At 36.8% G+C, this 24,070-nt stretch overlaps 1 pseudogene; it reads right to left on the minus strand.

The window, feature by feature from the left end:
* Window positions 1–1,907: 1,907 nt before the first annotated feature.
* The window catches only part of LOC113628214 (zinc finger protein DZIP1 pseudogene), a 150,892-nt pseudogene continuing 128,729 nt past the window's right edge, over window positions 1,908–24,070 (minus strand).

Raw genomic sequence — 24,070 nt, forward strand, 5'->3', positions numbered from 1 at the left:
AGTTTTTTATGAAGTTACCATGTATCCTTCATAACTAATAGTAATATTTTGACAGAATTCAATATTACTTGAATATTTTGCATAAAAGTCATGATATAAATAGTTTATATAAAACATTTATGTTTCCACATCCTATTACATTGTTCCTACTGTAAAAAATAAAAAGATGGACTAAAAACATCATATTTTTTCAACACACTGAAGATGCAAAGAGATCTAAAGGAAATAAATTCTAGCGAAAAACAAGCCCTTCCAAGAGGGTCAGCAGTCTAGGGCAGCTGGGAGTGTTGCCAAGTCTGAGCCTGTGCTGGCAGAGAAGCAGGCCTTTCATGGGTGGAGGAAATTTGTTTCTGTCAAGAAAGATCACTCATAGGCTTGGAATTCATAGAATCCCTATATGCAGAACAGAGTTAGTTCTCCCTGCCTACCTGCTAGTTCTCCACAAAGGATAGAAATACATGTTAAAAAACAAGAAAGGTTACTAACGTTTTAAAGCAATTAGTGATATCAATATGTTGACGGATTTATAATATATGTAGAAGTAAAATATATGGCAATATTAATAGGAAAGGATTGAGGGGTATATAAAATTATAATATTAAAAGTCTTACATTATTCATGAAGCTGCAAATTGCTAACCACCAGAAATATACTACAAAAATATATAGTTAAAAAGCCAATAAAGAAGGTAAAGGGGAATAATAAAAAGTTGATTAAAAGAAGATAGAAAAAGATAAACAAAGAACAGATGGGATAGCCAGATAAAAAAAGATAAAGAACAGATGGGATAGCCAGATAACAAGATAGCAGACTTAATTTCAGCCAAATCAGTAATTATTTTAAATATAAATGGACCAAATTCTCCAACTAGAGTGATTTTCATTAGATTGAAAAAGACCTAATTTTTATACTTTTTCTTTTTGTAATGGAGGGCTTTACTTGAAAGGTTGACAACATGAAGAAAGATCCAAAATCCAACAAACCATTTAGTTAAAATGTTACTTTTTTTGGGAAACAGAGTACATATAGTACCACAAAGTATAAAAAATGCAGAAAACAGTTTATATGAACTTTTTGACTGTTGACAATGTCATTGTTAAGAATAAAACTAACTTAGTTTTGAGGTATTTTAGAATATGGATTGGGCATTTTTAAAAAGTGAAAAAAACTACAGACATACATGAATTCAGTATTGACTCAATCTATTCTGTTCATAGTATGATAACAACTGACGTTTAAACTGGCTACATTTTATTCATAACATATCCAAGGTAAAGATGATGCCACAGAAAGTTTTTAAAGTTCTAAAATAAAACAGCATGCTTACAATGGCTCAAAGCTGCATATGGTAAAAGTACTTCTGGAAAATGTAGTTATCTAACATGGGCCTAGCTATATTTTTATAACTCTAAACTTACTTCTATATGAAAAATAAGCAATCTACTCTTAAGATTTCACTGATTCCACTAATTCAATTTTAAGGATACTAACAGAACTTTATAATAAAACACTTCCAACGTGACAACATACATAAGAAAGATATAAGAAAAGGTTTTAATTCAAACCAAAACCTGCTATAAGTTTTAAAAAATATTCACTTAAAAATTAGTTGAAAAAAATACACTTAAACACTAGAGTACCGTTCTGAAGAAAAGCTTTTTATGACTTCAGTGACACATTATTTTTAAGCAGCAGCAGTCTTAAACACCTTTATATCCTTCAAAATACTGTTGACAATTTGTTTTTTAATAACTGCATTAGGTGCCACAAAAGGGACTCTTGTTCTTTGAGAGTCAGCTTCCTTGTTATTGTAGGAGATACTGCCAAGCAGGAGCATTAGAGTCATGTAGGCAGTACTGAAATACTGCGCTACTGCAATACTGCTGGCATCTGGAAGGGCCTCCTGATGCGTGGGGTGACAGTTACACATCTGAAGAGTCACTCCAATCAGTCTTGGTTACTAAGCTGCTTTTCAGTGTGCTGGATTCATCCTGAGGTCCTTCTCCCTTTGGCCCTTTCAGGTTAGTTGCACCCCAGGCACTTGGCACTTAAGTAGAATTTGACTCATTCTTCACAGGTGGAGGTTCCTTCTGTTCTCTTCCAATTCTTCTCCCCAAAGATTTCTCTTCCTCTAAGGATGATATGTCCCAGTCATCATCGTCCACATCTGCACACTTTAGATCTTTTTGTTCTTTTTTGATGAACGCCTCTGCAACATTAAGCCCACCAACTGGCTTATTCACATTTCTGTGATTTGAAACTGTCTTTTCAACTTTTCCAGTTAATGTTTTAATGGCGGTTCCTGTGGGCTTGGGAGAAATATCAGAGTCCTTAAGTTCGCCTCCCTCCGTCCAGTCAGTCGCTTTTGACGGTGCTCCTTCCAGAGCTACTCTTGTTGCTTTTACATGACAGCACAGGAAGTAAGTCTGGCGAGGCACAGGCCTGGAGGAGGTCCCCATCGTCCAGCTCTTCCTCTGAACTGAAGGGAGGGGTCGCAGTAGTTGAAGACTTTCTGGGAAAATGATCTTCTGTGATATTTTTCTTAACTTTTGGAACAGATGTCCTATCAGTAAAAACAGGTCTTTGTCTAACCAACTGTCTGCTTTTGGGAGGAAGATGTATTGCTTTGGGTATTTCTCCAGGTGAAAGGGTGTCCACTTGAGAAGCACTGTACCTGTCTGTGGACAGTAGTGTTCTCTCCTCAATTTTACGGGTGACCTGACGTTCAAGGAATTCACGAATTTGCTGAATGTTAGGTACTTGTCATTCCCGCTCATGTCTTGCTGATACTATGGTTCTTAGCACTCTATTCAAGTGGTCACTTGGAAAACCACATATATCTGCATTAATCCCCAAGGTTTCCAGTAACTCCACCAAACTCTCCTCCAAGACTGTTCTTATTTCCTTAGCGAGGGAAGGGTTATTCTTCAGTTTTCCTTAAATGTATCTTGTTATTTAATTTCTGTTCATTTTCCTTTCCTTTTTCTTCTTCTGAAAGTTCTTCTATTCGTTCCAGTATGTGCAATGAGAATGCCTGTTCATGTGCCATTGTTAGACTTGACTTAGCATCCAAAGTCTGTGGTGCTGCGGTATTCATAGGTACAGTTGGGGTAGTTGGCTTAGATTCAAAAGTTTGCCAGGTTAAAGGATTCCCTCTGGCTTCACTGACACTGTTTAATGGTTTACTGGTAAACTCTTTAATCTTTTGTCTCTGAGTGATGATCAGCTCTTTCTGCTCCTGGAGCCTCTGCCCTAGCTCTTCTATCCTTTTCTTGTAGAATACATTACTTGCATTTAGATCATCTATCATTAGGCTTCGAAGTTTCTCTATATGTAACAGGAGCCGGCTTTTCTCTTTCTTGTGTTCTTGATGAAGAGCCTGAACTCAAGCTGTCCACTTGCTTTCCTGACTATCAAGAAGTTGCATCACATTTTGGAAATCCTGGGGTTGCTGAGGACGTTCTTCTTTAAACTCATTTGCATCTTTTAACGTGCCTATGCCTGACTTGATCTGCATGTTGGACTTCTGGACTTCTGACAATTGCTATTCTAATGCTGAATTCTTAGAAGTTAGTTCTTTAAACTCCATCATAAACATTTCCTTGACTTTTTCCATTTCATCAACTAGTTTCTCCTTTTCTTCTTTCCATCTATCAAATAACTTCAGAAATTCTTCCTCTTTTGTTTTCTACATTTCATATTCCTTAGAGAATCTGACTGCATGGCCATGCTGTGCAGCCTCTAGCTGACACTTGGTGAGCTCCTTCAACATGGCGGTCTCATTCTGGAGCTTGTCAGTCTGTACCCTTGTCTTATACTCTGCAAGATGGGAATCTTCAGGGTGGCAGCACTGAATATGACTTTGTAGAAAAGCTTGGTTCATAAAGACCTTGTCACGAAAACGGCACTGGTAATACCTGGCTTTGGCCTCAGTCATCAGCTGCTGGGTGGAAATCAACTTTTTCCTGCATTTACACTCTTCCTTGAGTAACTTGATCTCACTGGCCTGCTTGGTGAGGAGTTTCTTGCTCTGCTCGCACTAGGCCAGGCCCAGGCGCAGCCACTCCTCCAGGTTGTGCAGCTGCGAGGTGAGAACTCCTGTGAGTGTAAGTCGAGTATAAGTCTCTTATACTTTTTATAAGAGACTCACTTAAGAACATATATAGATTGAAAGTTAAATGATGGATAATAACATGTAAACTATAAGAAAATTAATGTAATGTAAAGGAAAATTAAAATTAAAACCACACTGAGACGTGACTATCCATTAGAATGGCTAAAATTAGAAAGATGGACAAAACTATGTGTTGTCAAGAATATGGAGCAACCAAACTCTCATATACTAGTTGTGGGAATGCAGACTGCTACACGCTCATTCAAAAACTGCTTGACAGATATTATAACTAAACATATTCAAGAAAAACTAGTGCATATGCTCTAAGTAAATAAATAAAAATTGCCTGTACTAAATGGTTCAGAGCAGCAATGAGGTATCACCTCCACCAGTCAGAATGGCTATCATCAAAAAGTCTACAAATAATAAATGCAGGGGAAGGTGTGGAGAAAAGGGAACCCTCCTACACTGCTGGTGGGAATGTAAATTGGTTCAGCCACTATGGAAAACAGTATGGTGGTTCCTTAAAAAACTAAAAATAGAGCTACCATGTGATCCAGCAATATCACTCCTTGGTATATATCCAGAAACTATGAAAACTCTAGTTTCGAAAGATACATGGACCCGTGTTCATAGCAGCATTGTTTACAATAATGAAGATATGGAAGCAACCCAAGTGCACTCCAACAGACAATGGTCTTAAGAAGATTGTGTGTGTATATACACACAATGGAACATTACTCATCCATAAATAAGAATGAAATATTGCCATTTGCAGCAACATGGATGGACCTAGAGAATATTATGCTGAGTGAAATAAGTCATACAGAGAAAAACAAATACTGTTTGACATCACTTATATATGGAATCTAAAATATAATACAAATGAACTTATATACAAAACAGAAACAGACTCACAGATATAGAAAACAAACTTATGATTACCAAAGGGGAAAGGAATGAGGGGGGAGGGACAAATTAGAAGTATGGGATTAACAGATACAAACTACTATGCATAAAATAGATAAGCAATAAGGATTTACTGTATAGCACAGGGAATTATACCCAATATCTTATACTAACATATAATGGAATATAATCTGCAAAAAATGAAAAACAAAACTGAATCATTATGCTGTACACCTGAAACTAAAGCATTATTGTAAATCAACCATACTTCAATAAAAAAAAATTTATTTCTAAGTTCACCATACAATCTTTATTTCTTCCAATATTTCCTACATTTTGCTGTAATTAACTTTTCTAAAACATAAATATCTGATTATGTGTCTTGTCTACTCAGAAATCTCTACAATCTCTTCATGGCTTAGAAGGAAAATTATGATGCTTGGCACATTGTAGATACCAATTACCAGTCCACATGCACATGCCTTTCCTTCACCCCCAGTCTTCTCTTCCATGTTCACACCAGTTCTCAGTGTCACAGTCACATGGAATTCATTGTTTCATGAGCATAGCCATACTTTTTAACTTGCATTTATTTAAACCATCTGACCACATGGAATTGCCTATCCCGACCTGAAACTCAGCTCAGAAAATTCAGTGTTATGCCTTCCATGAACATGTCTTTAAACACTTTTGAAATTAAGTAGCATCTCCCGTGATCACACAGCCTTTGCTGTATATGTAGTAATCTAGCACTCACCTTGTGTGGAGTGATCTAGTATTCACCTTGCTCTGCTTTTTCTTTTTCTTTTTTTTTGGGGGGGGGGGCGGTTAGTTAATGACTTCTCTCTCATCTATTATGAAAGAGTATTGTCTTTTTTTTTAAACATCTTTATTGGAGTATAATTGCTTTACAATGGTGTGTTAGTTTCTTCTTTACAACAAAGTGAATCAGCTGTACATATACATATATCCCCATATCTCTTGACTCTTGCGTCTCCTTCCATCTCACCCTCCCTATCCCACCCCTGTAGGTGGTCACAAAGCACTGAGCTGATCTCCCTGTGCTATGTGGCTGCTTCCCACTAGCTATCTATTTTACATTTGGTAGTGTATATATGTCCGTGCCACTCTCTCACTTTGTCCCAGCTTACCCTTCCCCTCCCCATGTCCTCAGTCCATTCTCTAGTAGGTCTGCGTCTTTATTCCCGTCCTGCCTCTAGGTTCTTTGTGACCATTTTGTTTCGTTTTGTTTTGTTTTTTAGATTCCATATATATGTGTTAGCAGACGGTATTTGTTTTTCTCTTTCTGACTTCACTCGTATGACAGACTAGGTCCATCCACCTCACTACAAATTAATCAATTTCATTTCTTTTTGTGGCTCAGTAATATTCCATTGTATATATGTGCCAAATCTTCTTTATCCTTTCATCTGTCGATGGACACTTAGGTTGCTTCCATGTACTGGCTATTGTAAATAGAGTTGCAATGAAAGTTGTGGTACATGACTCTTTTTGAATTATGGTTTTCTCAGGGTATATGCCCAGTAGTGGGATTGCTGGGTCATATGGTAGTTCTATTTTTAGTTTTTTAAGGCACCTCCATACTGTTCTCCATAGGGGCTGTATCCATTTACATTCCCACCAACAGTGCAAGAGGGTTCCCTTTTCTCCACACCCTCTCCAGCATTTACTGTTTGTATATTTTTTGATGATGGCCATTCTGACCGGTGTGAGGTGATACCTCATTGTAGTTTTGATTTGCATTTCTCTAATGATTAGTGATGTTGAGCATACTTTCATGTGTTTCTTGACAATCTGTATATCTTCTTTGGCGAAATGTCTATTTAGGTCTTCTGCCCATTTTTGGATTAGGTGGTTTGTTTTTTTTTTGATGTTGATCTGCATGAGCTGCTTGTCAGTTTTGGAGATGAACCCTTTGTCAGTTGCTTCATTTGCAAATATTCTCTCCCATTCTGAGGGTTGTCTTTTCATCTTGTTTATGGTTTCCTCTGCTGTGCAAAAGCTTTTAAGTTTCATTAGGTTCCATTTGTTTATTTTTGTTTTTATTTCCATTTCTCTAGGAGGGTAGGTCAAAAAAGATCTTGCTGTGATTTTTGTCATAGAGTGTTCTGCCTATGTTTTCCTCTAAGAGTTTGATAGTGTCTGGCCTTAACATTTAGGTCTTTAGTCCATTTTGAGTTTATTTTTGTGTATGGTGTTAGGGAGTGTTCTAATTTCATTCTTTTACATGTAGCTGTCCAGTTTTCCCAGCACCACTTATTGAACAGGCTGTCGTTTCTACATTGTGTATTCTTGCCTCCTTTATCAAAAATAAGGTGACCATATGTGCGTGGGTTTATCTCTGGACTTTGTATCCTGCTCCATTGATCTATATTTCTGTTTTTGTGCCAGTACCATACTGTCTTGATTACTGTAGCTTTGTAGTATAGTCTGAAGTCAGGAGCCTCATTCTTCCAGCTATGTTTTTCTTTCTCAAGGTTGCTTTGGCTCTTCAGAGTCTTTTGTGTTTCCATACAAATTGTGAAATTTTTTGTTCTAGTTCTGTGAAAAATGCCATTGGTAGTTTGATAGGGATTGCACTGAATCTGTAGATTGCATTGGGTAGTATAGTCATTTTCACAGTGTTGATTCTTCCAATCCAAGAACATGGTATGTCTCTCCATCTGTTTGTAACATCTTTAATTTCTTTCATCAGTGTCTTATAGTTTTCTGCATACAGGTCTTTTGTCTCCTTAGGTAGCTTTAATCCTAGGTGTTTTATTCTTTTTGTTGCAATGGTAAATGGGAGTGTTTCCTTAATTTCACTTTCAGATTTTTCATCATTAGTATATAGAAATGCCAGAGATTTCTGTACATTAATTTTATATCCTGCTACTTTACTAAATTCATTGATTAGCTCTAGTAGTTGCCTGGTAGCATCTTGAGGATTCTATATGTATACTATCATGTCATCTGCAAATAGTGAGAGTTTTACTTCTTCTTTTCCAATTTGGATTCCTTTTATTTCTTTTTCTAATTTGATTGCTGGGGCTAAAACTTCCAAAACAATGTTGAATAATAGTGGTGAGAGTGGGCAACCTTGTCTTGTTCCTGATCTTAGTGGACATGGTTTCAGTTTTTCACCATTGAGGACAATGTTGGCTGTGGGTTTGTCATATGTGGGCTTTATTATGTTGAGGTAAGTTCCCTCTATGTCTACTTTCTGGAGGGTTTTTAATCATAAATGGGTTTTGAATTTTGTCGAGTGCTTTTTCTGCATCTATTGAGATGATCATATGATTTTTATCCTTCAGTTTGTAAATATGGTGTATCACATTGATTGATTTGCGTATTTTGAAGAATCCTTGCATTCCTGGGATAAACCCCACTTGATCATGGTGTATGATCCTTTTAATATGCTGTTGGATTCTGTTTGCTAGTATTTTGTTGAGGAGTTTTGCATCTATGTTCATCAGTGATATTGGCCTGTAGTATTCTTTCTTTGTGACATCTTTGTCTGGTTTTGGTATCAGGGTGCTGGTGGCCTCATAGATTGAGTTTGGGAGTACTCCTCCCTCTGCTATATTTTGGAAGAGGTTGAGAAGGATGGGTGTTAGCGCTTCTCTAAATGTTTGATAGAATTCACCTGTGAAGCTGTCTGGTCCTGGGCTTTCGTTTGTTGGAAGATTTTTAATCACAATTTCAATTTCAGGGCTTGTGACTGGTCTGTTTATATTTTCTATTTCTTTCTAGTTCAGTCTCGGAAGGTTGTGCTTTTCTAAGAATTTGTCCATTTCTTCCATGTTGTCCATTTTATTGGTATATAGTTGCTTGTAGTAATCTCTCAGGATCCTTTGTATTTCTGCAGTGTCAGTTGTTGCTTCTTTTTCATTTCTAATTCTATTGATTTGAGTCTTCTTTTTTTCTTGATTAGTCTGGCTAATGGTTTATCAATTTTGTTTGTCTTCTCAAAGAACCAGCTTTTAGTTTTATTGATCTTTGCTATCATTTCCTTCATTTCTTTTTCATTTATTTCTGATCTTATCTTTGTGATCTCTTTCTTTCTGCTAACTTTGGGGGTTTTTTGTTCTTCTTTCTCTAATTGCTTTAGGTGTAAGTTTAGGTTGTTTATTTGAGATGTTTTTTGTTTCTTGAGGTAGGCTTGTATAGCTATAAACTTCCCTCTTAGAACTGCTTTTGTGGCATCCCATAGGTTGTGGGTCATTATGTTTTAATTGTCACTTGTTTCTAGGTATTTTTTGATTTCCTTTGATTTCTTTAGTGATCTCTTGGTTATTAAGTAGTGTATTGTTTAGCCTCCATGTGTTTGTATTTTTTACAGATCTTTTCCTGTAATTGATATCTAGTCTCATGGCGTTGTGGTCAGAAAAGATACTTGATAAGATTTCAATTTTCTTAAATTTACCGAAGCTTGATTTGTGACCCAAGATATGATCTATCCTGGAGAATGTTCCATGAGCACTTGAGAAGAAAGTGTATTCTGTTGTTTTTGGAGGGAATATCCTATAGATATCAATTAAGTCCATCTTTTTTAATGTATCATTTAAAGCTTGTGTTTCCTTATTTACTTTCATTTTGGATGATCTGTCCATTGGTGAAAGTGGGGTGTTAAAGTCCCCTACTATGAATGCGTTACTGTCGATTTCCCCTTTTATGGCTGTTAGTATTTGCCTTATGTATTGCGGTGCTCCCATGTTGGGTGCATAGATATTTACAATTGTTATATCTTCTTCTTGGATCGATCCCTTGATCATTATGTAGTGTCCTTCTTTGTCTCTTGTAATAGTCTTTATTTTAAAGTCTATTTTGTCTGATATGAGAATTGCAATCAAGCTTTCCTTTGATTTCCATTTTCATGGAATATCTTTTTGATCCCCTCACTTTCAGTCTGTATGTGTCCCTAAGTCTGAAGTGGGCCTCTTGTAGACAGCGTATATACAGGTCTTGTTTTTCTATCCATTCAGCCAGTCTATGTCTTTTGGTTGGAGTATTTAATCCATTTACATTTAAGGTAGTTATTGATATGTATGTTCCTATTACCATTTTCTTAAGGTTTGGGTTTTTTATTGTAGGTCTTTTCCTTGTCTTGTGTTTCCTGCCTAGAGAAGTTCCTTTAGCATTTGTTGTAAAGCTGGTTTGGTGGTGCTGAATTCTCTTAGCTTTTGCTTGTCTGTAAAACTTTTAATTTCTCTGTTAAATCTGAATGAGATCCTTGCTGGGTAGAGTAATCTTGGTTGTAGGTTCTTCCCTTTCATCACTTTAAAAATGTCCTGCCACTCCCTTCTGGCTTGCAGAGTTTCTGCTGAAAGATCAGCTGTTAACCTTATGGGGATTCCCTTGTATGTTATTTGTTGTTTTTCCCTTGCTGCTTTTAATATTTTTTCTTTGTATTTAATTTTTGATAGTTTGATTAATATGTGTCTTGGCCTGTTTCTCCTTGAATTTTTCCCGTATGGGACTCTCTGTGCTTCCTGAACTTGGTTAACTATTTCCTTTCCCATATTAGGGAAGTTTTCAACTCTAATCGCTTCAGATATTTTCTCAGTCCCTTTCTTTTTCTCTTTTTCTTCTGAGACCTCTATAGTTCGAATGTTGGTGTGTTTAATGTTGTCCCAGAGATCTCTGAGACTGTTCTCAATTCTTTTCATTCTTTTTTCTTTGTTCTGCTCTGTGGTAGTTATTTCCAGTTTTTTGTCTGCCAGGTCAGTTATCTGTTCTTCTGCCTCAGTTATTCTGCTACTGATTCCTTCTAGAGAACTTTTAATTTCATTTATTGTGTTGTTCATCGTCGTTTGTTTGCTCTTTAGTTCTTCTAGTTCTCTGTTAAACGTTTCTTGTTTTTTCTCCATTCTATTTCCAAGATTTTGGATATCTTTACTATCGTTGTTCTGAATTCTTTTTCATGTAGACTGCCTATTTCCTCTTCATTTGTTAGGTATGGTGGGTTTTTACCTTCTCCTTCATCTGCTATGTCTTTCTGTGTTTTCTCATTTTGCTTAACTTACTGTGTTTGGGGTCTCCTTTTCGCAGGCTACAGGTTCATAGTTCCCGTTGTTTTTGGTGTCTTCCCCCAGTGGGTAAGGTTGGTTCAGTGGGTTGTGTAGGCTTCCTGGTGGAGGGGACTAGTGCCTATGTTCAGGTGGATGAGGCTGGATCTTGTCTTTCTGGTGGGCAGGTCCACATCTGGTGGTGTGTTTTGGGGTGTCTGTGGACTTATTATGATTTTAGGCAGCCTCTCTGCTAATGGGTGGGGTTGTGTTCCTGTCTTGCTAGTTGTTTGGCATAGGGTGTCCAGCACTGTAGCTTGCTGGTCGTTGAGTGGAGCTGGGTCTTGGCGTTGAGATGGAGATCTCTGGGAGATTTTTGCCGTTTGATATTATGTGATGCTGGGAGGTGTCTTTTGGAGCAATATCCTGAACTCGGCTCTCCCACGTCAGAGGCACGTGCATGATGCCCAAACAGAGCACCACGACCCTGTCATCTCCATGTCTCAGAATGAAAGGGAGAAAGAAGGAAGGAAGGAAGGAAGGAAGGGAGGGAGGGAGGGAGGAAGGGAGGGAGGGAAGGAGGGAGGAAGGAAGGAAGGAAGGGAGAGAAGAAAAGAAAGGAAAGTTATTAAAATAAAAAATAATTATTAAAAATTTTTTAAAAATTTAAGTAATCAAAAAAAAAAAAGGAAGAAAGAAAGAAGAGAGCTACCAAACCAAAAAATAAGTCCACCAATGATATCAATCACTAAAATCTATACTGAAACAAAAACAAACCTGACAGACAGAACCCTAGGGCCAATGGTAAAAGCAAAGCTATATAGACAAAATCACACACAGTAGCATACACATACACACTCACAAAAAGAGCAAAAGGGAAATATATATATAAATATCGTTGCTCCAAAGTCCACTGCCTCAAGTTGGGATGATTCGTTGTCTATTCAGCTATTCCACGGATGCAGGTACATCAAGTTGATTGTGGAGGTTTAATTCGCTACTCCTGAGGCCGCTGGGAGAGATTTCCCTTTCTTTTCTTTGTTTGCACAGCTCCCGGGGTTCAGCTTTGGATTTGGCCCCACCTCTAAGTGTAGGTCACCTGAGGGCATCTGTTCCCCATCCAGACATGACGGGGTTAAAGAAGCAACTGATTGCTCACTCAGGCTGGGTGGAGGTAGGGGTACAGATGCGGGGCGAGCCTGCGGCAGCAGAGGCCAGCATGACGTTGCACCAGCCTGAGGTGCGCCGTGCGTTCTCCCGGGGAAGTTGTCCCTGGATCCCGGGACCCTGGCAGTGGCGGGCTGCACAGGCTCCCCGGAAGAGGGGTATGGATAGTGACCTGTGCTCGCACACAGGCTTCTTGGTGGCGGCAGCAGCAGCCTTAGTGTCTCATGCCTATCTCTGGGGTCTGCGCTGATAGCCGCGGCTCGCGCCCGTCTCTGGAGTTCCTTTAAGCAGCGCTCTTAATCCTCTCTCCTCGCGCACCAGGAAACAAAGAGGGAAGAAAAAGTCTCTTGCCTCTTCGGCAGGTCCAGACTCTTTCCCGGACTCCCTCCCGGCCAGCCGTGGCGCACTAACCCCCTTCAGGCTGTGCTCACACCGCCAACCCCAGTCCTCTCCCGGCGCTCCGAAGCCCGAGCCTCAGCTCCCAGCCCCGCCCGCCCCGGCGGGTGAGCAGACGAGCCTCTCGGGCTGGTGAGTGCCAGTCGGCACCGATCCTCTGTGCGGGAATCTCTCCACTTTGCCCTTCGCACCCCGTGGCTGCACTCTCCTCCACGGCTCCGAAGCTCCCCCCCTCCGCCACCCGCAGTCTCTGCCCGCGAAGGGGCTTCTAGTGTGTGGAAACCTTTCCTCCTTCATGGCTCCCTCCCACTGGTGCAGGTCCCATCCTATTCTTTTGTCTCTGTTTTTTATTTTTTCTTTTGCCCCACCCAGGTACGTGGGGAGTTTCTTGCCTTTTTGGAGGTCTGAGTTCTTCTGCCAGCGTTCAGTAAGTGTTCTGTAGGGGTTGTTCTACGTGTAGATGTATTTCTTATGTATTTGTGGGGAGGAAGGTGATCTCCACATCTTGTTCTTCCGCCATCTTGAAGCTCCTCCCCAATATTGTCTTTTTAATTTTGATATTCCCTGCTGTTTCACAGAGTACTGTGCACATATTTGTAAATTAACTTTCAATTGAATTAATCTTATTGGTGAATTCACCTATCAATTATCCTTTTCAAGTATTTTCCTTTAGAAACGTCTTTGCCTTGATATATTCTAATTTCTAAAAGAAAACTGAATTTAATTTTGACCATAACATTTTTCAAAACAAAGTAATGGAAAGTACCATGAAATTCTAATGCTAGTTCTGAATAACACTTTAAATGGTACATCAAATGTAAAAAAAACAAAACCCAATTCCCCTGAAAGCCAGAGGAAGAAAAAAAATCCTTGATAATGCTATAACTAAAAACAGAGGAAATTAATACAATGCACAATTTTAATCCCAAGATTGCCATTTTTTTCCTTGGCTTTGGGACAAAATGAACACATTTATAAACTTTGCTTCTTGTTTTTCCTCATATTGACCTTACACATAACATACTGTGCAACTGAAACAACAAAGGAGCAAAATGATGCTTGAAAAATGCAGCACTTTCTTGCAACAATTCCTTAGGTGAATTTTAAATTGAAATGGCACCATTCTGTAATCACTAGGAAAGATCCTGAGTGTGCCAGTATTCCTTTCAGTTCAGATAAACATTGATAAGATCAAAGCCGGCTGTAGGTTATCTGCCTTTACCGTGCCTTGACTGAATCTCAGAGAGAAATCATGCAGTTTTTCTTTATTTCGGTTAAGCCTTTGATCTTTTTAAAATACAGGCATGTCTGGCTAAGAAAATAGCTATAGAAGGCAAAAAGACATGCAAAAGAAAATGTTAACCACCAGTTGTGTTGTTAAATGGGTTCAAGTTTAGGGTTTTGACAAGTATTTGATGTAAACATGAATTCAGCTTATTTCCTGTGGAGCATATAGGTCTCCAGGCATTTATTTTGGGTGAAGTAAATACCTAAATCTCTCTAAATTTTTAAAAGACCTCAGTAATGTAAGTAAATGGTGTTCTTTTAGTTTGGATTTCTGCATGTGATTCTATGTGGAATCTTAGGAAAGACGGAGTAAAATGATAAAATTAAAGGCTATTTAAATAACAGTTCAGTGTGCATCTTAGGCAGAAACATAATATTCTGCTTTTTAAAAAGGTGTAAGTTAGTATTCTTTTTTCTTTAGTTACTGATAAACATTTCTATTTTCACTTAATTTACTCCCAGTCCCATGTACTATATTTGGAGCTAGAGTTTGGGTTGAAGGAGAGGAGAGCAAATCAATTTACAATATGGTTTTAATCAATAAATATATTACTCAAAAGTGTGACCTTTAACTCTTAGTTAAAAAACCCATACCTACCAAGATGATTAACAACTTTTTATACAAACAAGTGCCTTACAATACTCAAACATTTAAAGTGCACTAAAACCATCTTCAAAATTACTGGCAATCAGCATATCATGAGTTCACTTTTCCAAAGAGGCAGAAGTTACTCCTTTTACCATGGATTTGTCTTTTCTAACTACCAGATGAAATAGCTGCGTATAACCACCTGCAAATTTGATGTTTTAGTCTCTTTATTTGCTTTTGTGTTATGTTTACTGTCCCCCTTATATCAATCAGTAGTTCTATTCTTTATATATCTCTCTTCCTTAAAAAGTATGCCTTCATTTAAATGGAAAACATATTTTTAAGGGAGACATTTACTCATGCCTAGACTTGTAGGGGTTTTTTTTGTTTTGTTTTCTTTTTGTTTTTTTTTCCCTCAATTGCTGATCTGCCCCAAGGAAATGAATGTCGCTCTACTTATGATGCTGTTCTTTTTGTTGGATGTCTGCGGTTTATTACAGCTGGGGATTTTATAGGTGTCCACACTAAGCCTTTTCCTTGAGAGCAGAGATTACTTTGCCCAGTGCTTTGCTTGCAGAAATATATTTTAGAAATCAAGACAATATCTCAATATCTCTCTGGTTAATTCTGATTTGTTTCCACTGTTCACAAAGAGTGATTCTAAGCTCTTCTCATGATCTGAAAGCTTTAAATCATTTCATGAAACCCTACTGTAAATACCACCACAAAACACCTACAGAGACATAATTGGGTATTTCACATTGCACTATTTTTGCTTTTAAACCTCCTTGAGATCAATCAAGTTATCTTTCATAGTAGAGATAAACTCAGAATAAAAAAGTGGGCATAGTTATGTACCTTGAGAGAAGAGTGAAGAAGGAATGGACACACATTCTCTGTCAGTAATGATTATTTTGTTGTTTGTTTTTTAAAATCTGTCTACCGCCCCAACCTACCAATGGACAGTGGTCATCTGATCGTAACAGCACTGTGTGATAGTTCAAATCCCATAAATCCTCTTTATAACATGAGAAGAAATTAGGGCATTCTGCAGTTAATAGAATGTGAATATTTACACAGCTCAAGTATAATTTTCCAAAATCTTAATAATAGAACGCTCATACAAATACATGAACCTGTGTCAAAATTAGTTTTACCCATTCATAAAGGAACCAGTGAGATGGGAAAACTGGTTAGAAAAATTCTGCAGACTTTTTTTTCAAAAACAAGAATTTTAGAATAAGGTAGCTAGATTAGACTCAAAACTGGTTACTATCTTTCAAAAAAATGGTGCTGTGAAAACAGGCATCCACATGTGAAGAATAAAGTCAGACTGTTACCTCACACCATACACAAAAAATAATTCAAAATATGTCAAAGGCTTAAATTTGAAAGCTAAAACTATAACACCTTTAGAAGAAAACATAGAAGAAAAATCTTCCTAACCTTGGATTTGACAATGATTTTTTGGATATGACACTAAAGACACAGGGAACAAAGGAAAAAATAGATAAATTGCACTTCATCAAGATTAAAATCTTTCGTGCATCAAAGGACACTGTCAAGAGAATGAAAAGACAACTCACAGAAGGGGAAAAAATATTTGCAAATCATATATATATATATATGATTATATCTAGAATATGTAAAGAACCCTTACAACCCAGCACAAAAAACAACTCAATTAAAAAATTGGTAAAGGACTTGAATAGACATTTCTCCAAAGAAATACACAAATGGCCAATAAATGCATGAGAAGATGCTCAATGTCACTAGCCCTTAGAGAAATGCAAATCAAAACAGAGAGATACAACTTCACACCCTTCACAGTAGCTCTTATCCAAAAAAACAAAAAACAAGGGAAAAAAAACAATAACCCAGAAAATAACTAGTGTTGGTGGAGGATGTGGTGTAATTGGAACACTTACGCATTGCTTACAGGAATTTGAAATGGTATACCTGGTATAGAAAACAGTTTGGTGGTCCCTAAAATAGTTTAATGTAGAATTACTGTATGATTCAGCAATTTCATGCCTAGATATATATATAAACAAAATGTTTATCCATATAATAGAATAGAATTCCACCTTATAAAGGAATGATATTCTGATACGTGCTACAACATGGATGAAACTTGAAAACATACTCAGTGAAATTACCCAGACACAAAAGAACAAAGTAATATGATATACTTAGAATAGGCAAAATCATAGAGAGAGAAATTAGAATAGATGTTCTCAGGATCTGTGGGGAATAGTATATTATTGTTTAATGGGAACAGAGTTCCTGTTTGGGATGACGGAAAAGTTCTGAAAATGGATAAGGATGATCGTTGTACAATATTGTGAATGTACTTAATGCCACTGAATTGTTAACTTAAAATGGTAAAAATGATAAATTTTATGTATATTTTACCACACACACACAAGAAAAAAAAACCCTTCCCAATTGCACTGTGTCTGTGGTGACTGAATATAAATGCTAAACTTAGTTAGGAAAAAGGGAATGGAAAGTTGATATAATGCAGTAACTCTCAATAATATGTATGTTGAAATGTATTCAGGGCAACTTTTCTGAATGTCAGCCAACTGCTATCAGTTGTGAAAAAAACTGATCAATATCCCCCAGGGTGATAACCTCAGGCGTTGTCTTTTCCTAAGAGTGGAACCTCAGGTGGTTGTCTTTTCCTAGGAGTGAGAAATCTGCACACTAACATATATCAATAATTTCTTAGTATGTAGTATGGAATCAAATAGTACATAGTAAAGTCAAAAAAGAATTAAGTAATCTTTTGGTTGCTCTGTTAAGTATTACCCCAATATAACACTGAAAATACATGTCTCATATCAGAGTTTTGGTTAATTTTCCTTAAAAGTCTTCTATCACAAAATCATTTTAGTTAATACTAATTTGTAACTAAGTTCCTCCTGCCAGTTCCTTATTTTGATCATCAAAATATCAAAACATTACTCTTGGTCAAAAAAAAAAATGGTCTTACTATGGTAGGCCTTGATAATTTACTTGGGTATAGAAAGAGGTTGTCAAACTTGCGGGTCAAGCCTTCCCTCCTCAAGGTTCTCAAGTATACTAAGAATTCATGGCTTTCTAGAAGTGACTTCCTCATCCCTTTGAGGCTGGAACCATAGAACAGGTCCCTCCTAGAAGAACCTGGTAAGCATTGGATCAGCATTTAAAGTGCAATCCTTGTCTGTTAATGGTGAGTTTTCATATCTGATAAAGGAGATGTGTAGCCTTGGATGTCCAGTTAAATCACAGGAAAAAAAGGACACATTCTTTATGAAACTATGCAAATAATATGTCGCCATTAAAAGTAAGGAGATGCTGTAAAAAATATTGTTTTGAATTCTCAAAGAATACTGAAAATCAGATACCATTTAAATAATGCACTTCAGTTCTTATAACACACAGTCTACTAAATTTAGGATCAGAGGTAAATTAGGAAAAGAAGGAAAGGGCTCTGTCATATATCCATCAGAAAAGAAAACATTGAAACCACGTCACTATTCTAAACAATTGCTATCCACACATAACTTCCCTCGTGAATACTTTTCAGTCCTCTGCTTTCATAAAGTCATCTGCTTCTGAACCAAAAAGAGAAGCCCTTGAAATAACAAAGGTTAGAAATAACTAGTATGGTCACTATTTTATAGCAGAACGTTCAAACAAGTGTTAGAGGGAAGCAAAAACCACCTAGAGATGAGACTACATGGCTGTGGTTAGTTTACTACAGTAACAAGAATATGACAATAGAGGAGAGCAAAGTTCTGCGTTAGTGTGCAGTATTTCATTATTTTATAAAGATTTCATCAATGTTTCACCTGAGGGCATGAACATATCATGGCCTTGACAGTCTCCAATCTGTTAGGTAATATATACAGTCTCTGAAACGTTTATGTCAATAGTACTTTACCTCTGTAAAATTAACCAGGAAGGCTGAACTTTTTAGATTTGACAACTGTCTTCATGCAACTCATAAAGATGTGTGAAGCTAGTGAAAAAATATGCCAAACAAGTCTAGCTTCTTTTAGCATCACTTTTTATAGGGTGAAAATCTTTATGATTTTTCCAGGAGTCCTCTAGAAATCTAAAAGATACTTTTTTTGGGCTTCCCTGATGGCGCAGTGGTTGAGAGTCCACCTGCCGATGCATGGGACGCGGGTTCGTGCCCCGGTCCGGGAAGATCCCACATGCCGCGGAGCGGCTGGGCCCGTGAGCCATGGCCGCTGAGCCTGCGCGTCCGGAGCCTGTGCTCCGCAACGGGAGAGGCAAAAACAAGGAGAGACCACTAAACAGCAAACAAAAAAAAAAAAAAAAAAAAAGATTACCATAAAAAAAAAATAAATAAAAAATAAAAGATACTTTTTTTGTCCTAAAACAAATCCTAAAAAATTATTTTTCTGAATTCTATATATAATTTTGGGTAGGCAAAAATAAAAAATGTTAGCAGAGGATATTTAGTCACCTGATTAAGACAGGAGGTAAATGCTGAGAATGAATGGGAGCTGAGCTATCTAATGCTCAAAGTTATAAGGCAGCATTAAACTAAACAGAAGATGTTGGAATTGTAAGGAAGTTTATCCCCTTCAAAGTGAGAAATTTGGGCTGTTTCAAGCATGTTAAAATATCAAATTTCCTATAGGAAGATTCCCAAATGGTAAATAATGATCTTTTATTACTTCTTACAGCAGAATGAATATTACCAGATTAATTTTGTCATTTTAACAAATAAAGAGAAAATCTAAATTTTAGTCTTGCTTTAATATAACATTTGGCACCAAAGAATTCAAAATGTTTTCATAAAGCCATTTTAGCCACATTATAACACATATCATTTTGTCTTTTACACTTGTCATTTGCAGCTATTATAATCAAAGGAGAATAAATACCATTTCCTCAGACCTCCTACAACTTGCTATAAACATTCAAGTTTTTTCCTTCACTATGCTGTTTCATATTTTGAATCCTTACAAAGCCACTTTATCTTTTGAAAGCAAAAATACATCCTATTCCCTTGAATACATATTATTTGCCATAAATATTCTAGTATAATTGCAACTACTCCTATTATAACTTTTAAACAAAATATCTGTCCTTCACAGAGAGAACAGGGAGGTAGAGAGTTAAGAAGCCTGTCATACTTACTGCATACCAGTGATGAAGTAATCCCCTAAAGCTATCTACATACCTTTTATAACTTCATAAATAATATAATTGTGTCACTCTGCAATTATAGCAAGGTTTTGCTGTTATATCTTCAAAAATTTTATGTTAATTAACTCAAGTATTCATTCAAATTTTTAAATTAAGCATTTTGGAAATTATATTTAAGCTAATACTTTTCAAAACATAATGACTGCTGATATGAAAATTGGCAGAATAATAATTTAATTAAATTGAACAAAGTTTTATATCTTTCTGTGTCTCATCTTAAACATGTGGAGTAATATTAAATTATCTAATCATTAAACAGAATACGAGGTTAAGAAAGGTCAAGTTAACTATTATCTTAATGAAGAACTAAACTCAAATCTTATATATTTAAAAGAACAAAATTGTATTATTGCCCAACCTGATAAAACCAGAGGACACAAATTTAGCTTTTCTTTTTAAACCAAAATTATTAAGCCATTCTTACTAGTCCAGGAAATCACCTTGATCCTATAAATTCGGATTGAGTTAGCAATTTCTTTGAGAAGGCTTTTTTTTTAACTAGGAAAATTATGTCTCTAAATTTTCTGGTAGCTACGAAAGAATATTATTTGTATGTAGCTGCTCCTTAATCTCTATAAATTAATCAGGTTCTTTCAGCATAGGAGACATTATAATTTAATTTATTAATATTCTCTGGGAGTAGGAAAATATTCCACATGCAACACAATGAGAGCTAAAAGATTTTCCTAATGATAGACAAGCATAGTTTCCAGTTTCATAATCTCAGTTTTACTGTCTCAGATACAGAAAAATTTACAGCACAGAACACAAAAACCCTTCCAGGCCTCAAAAGGCTGTTGTCTCCCAGTGGGCATAAATAATTCCTTATTTTATATAGACAACCAAACAAAAGGATTAATGTGATCTAGAATGAGCACCCATCTCTTCAGTAGGTATTGCCAAATGGTCAGACCAAAAAAATCAGATTTCCAGTCATTGCTGCCACCAGTGGGGAAAACTTATGGGCTATGTACCAACTAAAATCAGAATTGAACTTAGTCAAGGAACAGAAACAAACAAAAAACCCACATACACAGTTAGGAAGAGAGAGAGTCAGAGAAGGCAGCATTTCATTTCCACTTCACAGTTGGGATTCCCTCCAAGGGCCGAGTAAACAGGCCTGGGAATAGAATGCACAAGAGGTACACTTCTTATGTAAATATAAAATTAACACATGTTAAATTAATGTATTTAATAACATTCACTATGCATTGAGATGGTAAACCTAGTGCCAAGAGCATATGAAGAAATGGGTATTTATTAACCTTTCTGTAAAAAAATTAGAAATTTAGAATAAAATTGCTAGGTTGGATAAAAAACTCTTTGTACAGGATAGCAAAACCGAAAGTTTTGCAACTGTCTTTTCTACCAAACAGAAATCTGCAAGTTAATATATAACTTCTATGTTGCTGGGCTCTAATCTAATCCTCCTAGTTAATTGAATAATCCTTGAATTGCTCTGTGAAATAATTCCTGATCATAACACGAAAAGACAGGTCTCCCCACTTTTGCTTTATTTCCAAGATTTGGATACTTCTCCTTTTTATGAAAGAAACTGTAAAAGAAACATGAGATGTTTTTACTATAATATAGTGCTTAAGTTTGAAGAAAATTCTAGATCTTGAAAGTCTTTTAATCACTCATTCATCGTCATTATTCAAATCACTTCTCCTCTGAGACAGTTTTTCAGTTTTTGAAATGAAGATGAGATCAAGATGATTTTTGGGCTCTTAAGGTTTTTAAAAATTCTGATATTAGCTGAGCTTCTTAAATTTTTGTAATTATATACGCTGACCAGTAATTAAGCTTTTCTGTTTTTTTGGTGTTTTAAGTAGTTAGAGGGCTTAGATAAACTTGAATCAGGCCAGTGGCTTTCCATTAGAGAAGAACAGAAAAGAAGGAGAAATATTATTGACACTTTTCAGATCAGTGCCCACAGGGGAAGGCTAGACCCTCTTGATAAAAGTATCAGGAAAAAGCTCAAAGGCAATCCAACCTTCTCACTAGATTCTAATCCCTGAGATCATCCCCCCCCCCCCGCCCCCACACCATGTGCGCGGGCGCGCGCGCACACACACACACACATCCCCCTCCACACTTTCAAAGAAACCCTAAGGCTGTAAGGAACAGAGTTTAAAAGTTATTGGTCTATGCAAAGTTAAATGTAGGGAGTCTGTTGTGACACAAAGTATAACTTTGTCTATTCCATGAATCTAAACAGCTTTCTGTTTACATCAGTCTTAATTCAGTAATTTGCAAGCTCCTCAAAATTATTCTCTCTCTCATTCTCCTTACCTCCCTCCCTTCCTTCCTTCTCCCCTTCCTTCTTTTCTCCCTTCCTTTTATTGAATGTAGTCGTAAGTATAATGCAAGAATTTCCTACAAAATTGAAGATAGAATTTCACTGTATTCCAGTCTTCTCAAGTAGGCAAATTAGACAGAGAAAGGTGTTTGCTAGTTAGACATCTAGAGTCCATGCTCCTTTTCTACTCCTCTAATCTATTCTGTGCTATGAGAACGTGTCCCCTTTTGCAGGGTGCATAATTCCAGAGTCCAAATCTGAAGCTGTCCTGCCTTGAACTCCTTTGGACAAATCCTGACCTGGCCTCTGCCTGAAGTGACCTCATGTAATTTGGTGCAAAAATAGTAATATGCTGCTTACAAGGTGCTCAGATCACACTGAAGAACACGGGCACACCAGTATCTTTCTAAAATCTAAATTTCTGAATCTCACCTCAAAAATGTTGTGGACCTATATTTGATAAAGGGGAAATAATGCAATTCAATATTACAGTACTTGGATGCCTATAGGAGATGACTTGTATATACAAAAAGAGTGAATTAAAATATTAATCTCACTCACTGTATAAAGGAAAATTCCACACATGGCCTCTCTCCTGCTCCGGGCCAAGTCTCTGGCTCAATGATGTATCTTGTATTTTCCTTAGTTTTTATAAAGAAGGCCCCCACAGTAAATCCTACTTTCTTTATTCTTATTAACTGTTAATTCCCTTTCACCCTTGGAGGTATTCTTCCCCACAAAACCCAATATATGAGAAGAATTTCTTTTTTTAAATTCAGGGATGTAGTGAATGGACTTGGGCATTGGGGTTATACAGATCTGGGTTACTGAACTTAATATTATGACATACTGTGACTTTTTTTTTTTTAAGTATCTGTTTTTAAGATAACTCTAAGAGAACCAAAATCTAAATTACCCTAATTCTTTTCAATATCTCTTTTCTACCAAATTCCCCAAACACAGGTAGAGGTTGGTCTAATCCTAATCTGTCCCTTAGGTACAGAGGTATAAACATTCTTTCCTCCCTGTAATTCAGAGAAGAGTTTACTGAATAAGTTACAGAGCTCCTCAATCCTATCCCCACAATGACCAAAGAGACTTTATTGTGGGCATGGCTGACATGCTGGATAAAAAACTTGGGAAATGAGTAGAGAGAACAGGAAGACTGTGGAAAATAAAAGGTTTCTTTCCGCAGTATAACAAAGTGAGAAAGCCAGACTTTTTAAAAGTTAAAGTTCACTTTTTCCTAGGTTATTACCTCTGAAAGTAGCACTATCTTGTTTAATTTGGATTGTAATAAATATCTTCAAAGATTTCCACCAGTTTAATGAAGTAATAACAGGCCAAATTTGGTCTACCATCATTAACAATCGTCTCTGACAAAGGGTTTTAAACCCAGGAGCCAACTCTGATCCATTTTTAGCAGACGCTTGGAAGAATGCATTTTAAAATATATTTTTATCTGTATGAGGGATCTTAAAAAAAAAACAAAAATTACTAAGTCCTTCCTGAGTTGTTGTGAAAAATGAATTTGTTAATACCTGTGAAATTCTTAGAACAAGACCTTTTACATGGTAAGAATGCATTCCATTTCCATTTCTCTAGGAGGTGGGTCAAAAAGGATCTTGCTGTGATTTATGTCATAGAGTGTTCTGCCTATGTTTTCCTCTAAGAGTTTGATAGTGTCTGGCCTTACATTTAGGTCTTTAATCCATTTTGAGCTTATTTTTGTGTATGGTGGTAGGGAGTGATCTAATCTCATACTTTTACATGTACCTGTCCAGTTTTCCCAGCACCACTTACTGAAGAGGCTGTCCTTTCTCCACTGTACATTCCTGCCTCCTTTATCAAAGATAAGGTGACCATATGTGTGTGGGTTTATCTCTGGGCTTTCTATCCTGTTCCATTGATCTATCTCTTTTTGTGTGAGTACCATACTGTGTTGATTACTGTAGCTTTGTAGTATAGTCTGAAGTCAGGGAGCCTGATTCCTCCTGCTCCATTTTTCGTTCTCAAGATTGCTTTGGCTATTTGGGGTCTTTTGTGTTTCCATACAAATTGTGAAA

Source organism: Aethalodelphis obliquidens, unplaced genomic scaffold, assembly GCF_003676395.1.
Source record: "Aethalodelphis obliquidens isolate GAN/ISIS:26980383/991018 unplaced genomic scaffold, ASM367639v1 scaffold23, whole genome shotgun sequence".
NCBI classification, from domain to species: Eukaryota; Metazoa; Chordata; class Mammalia; order Artiodactyla; family Delphinidae; genus Aethalodelphis; species Aethalodelphis obliquidens.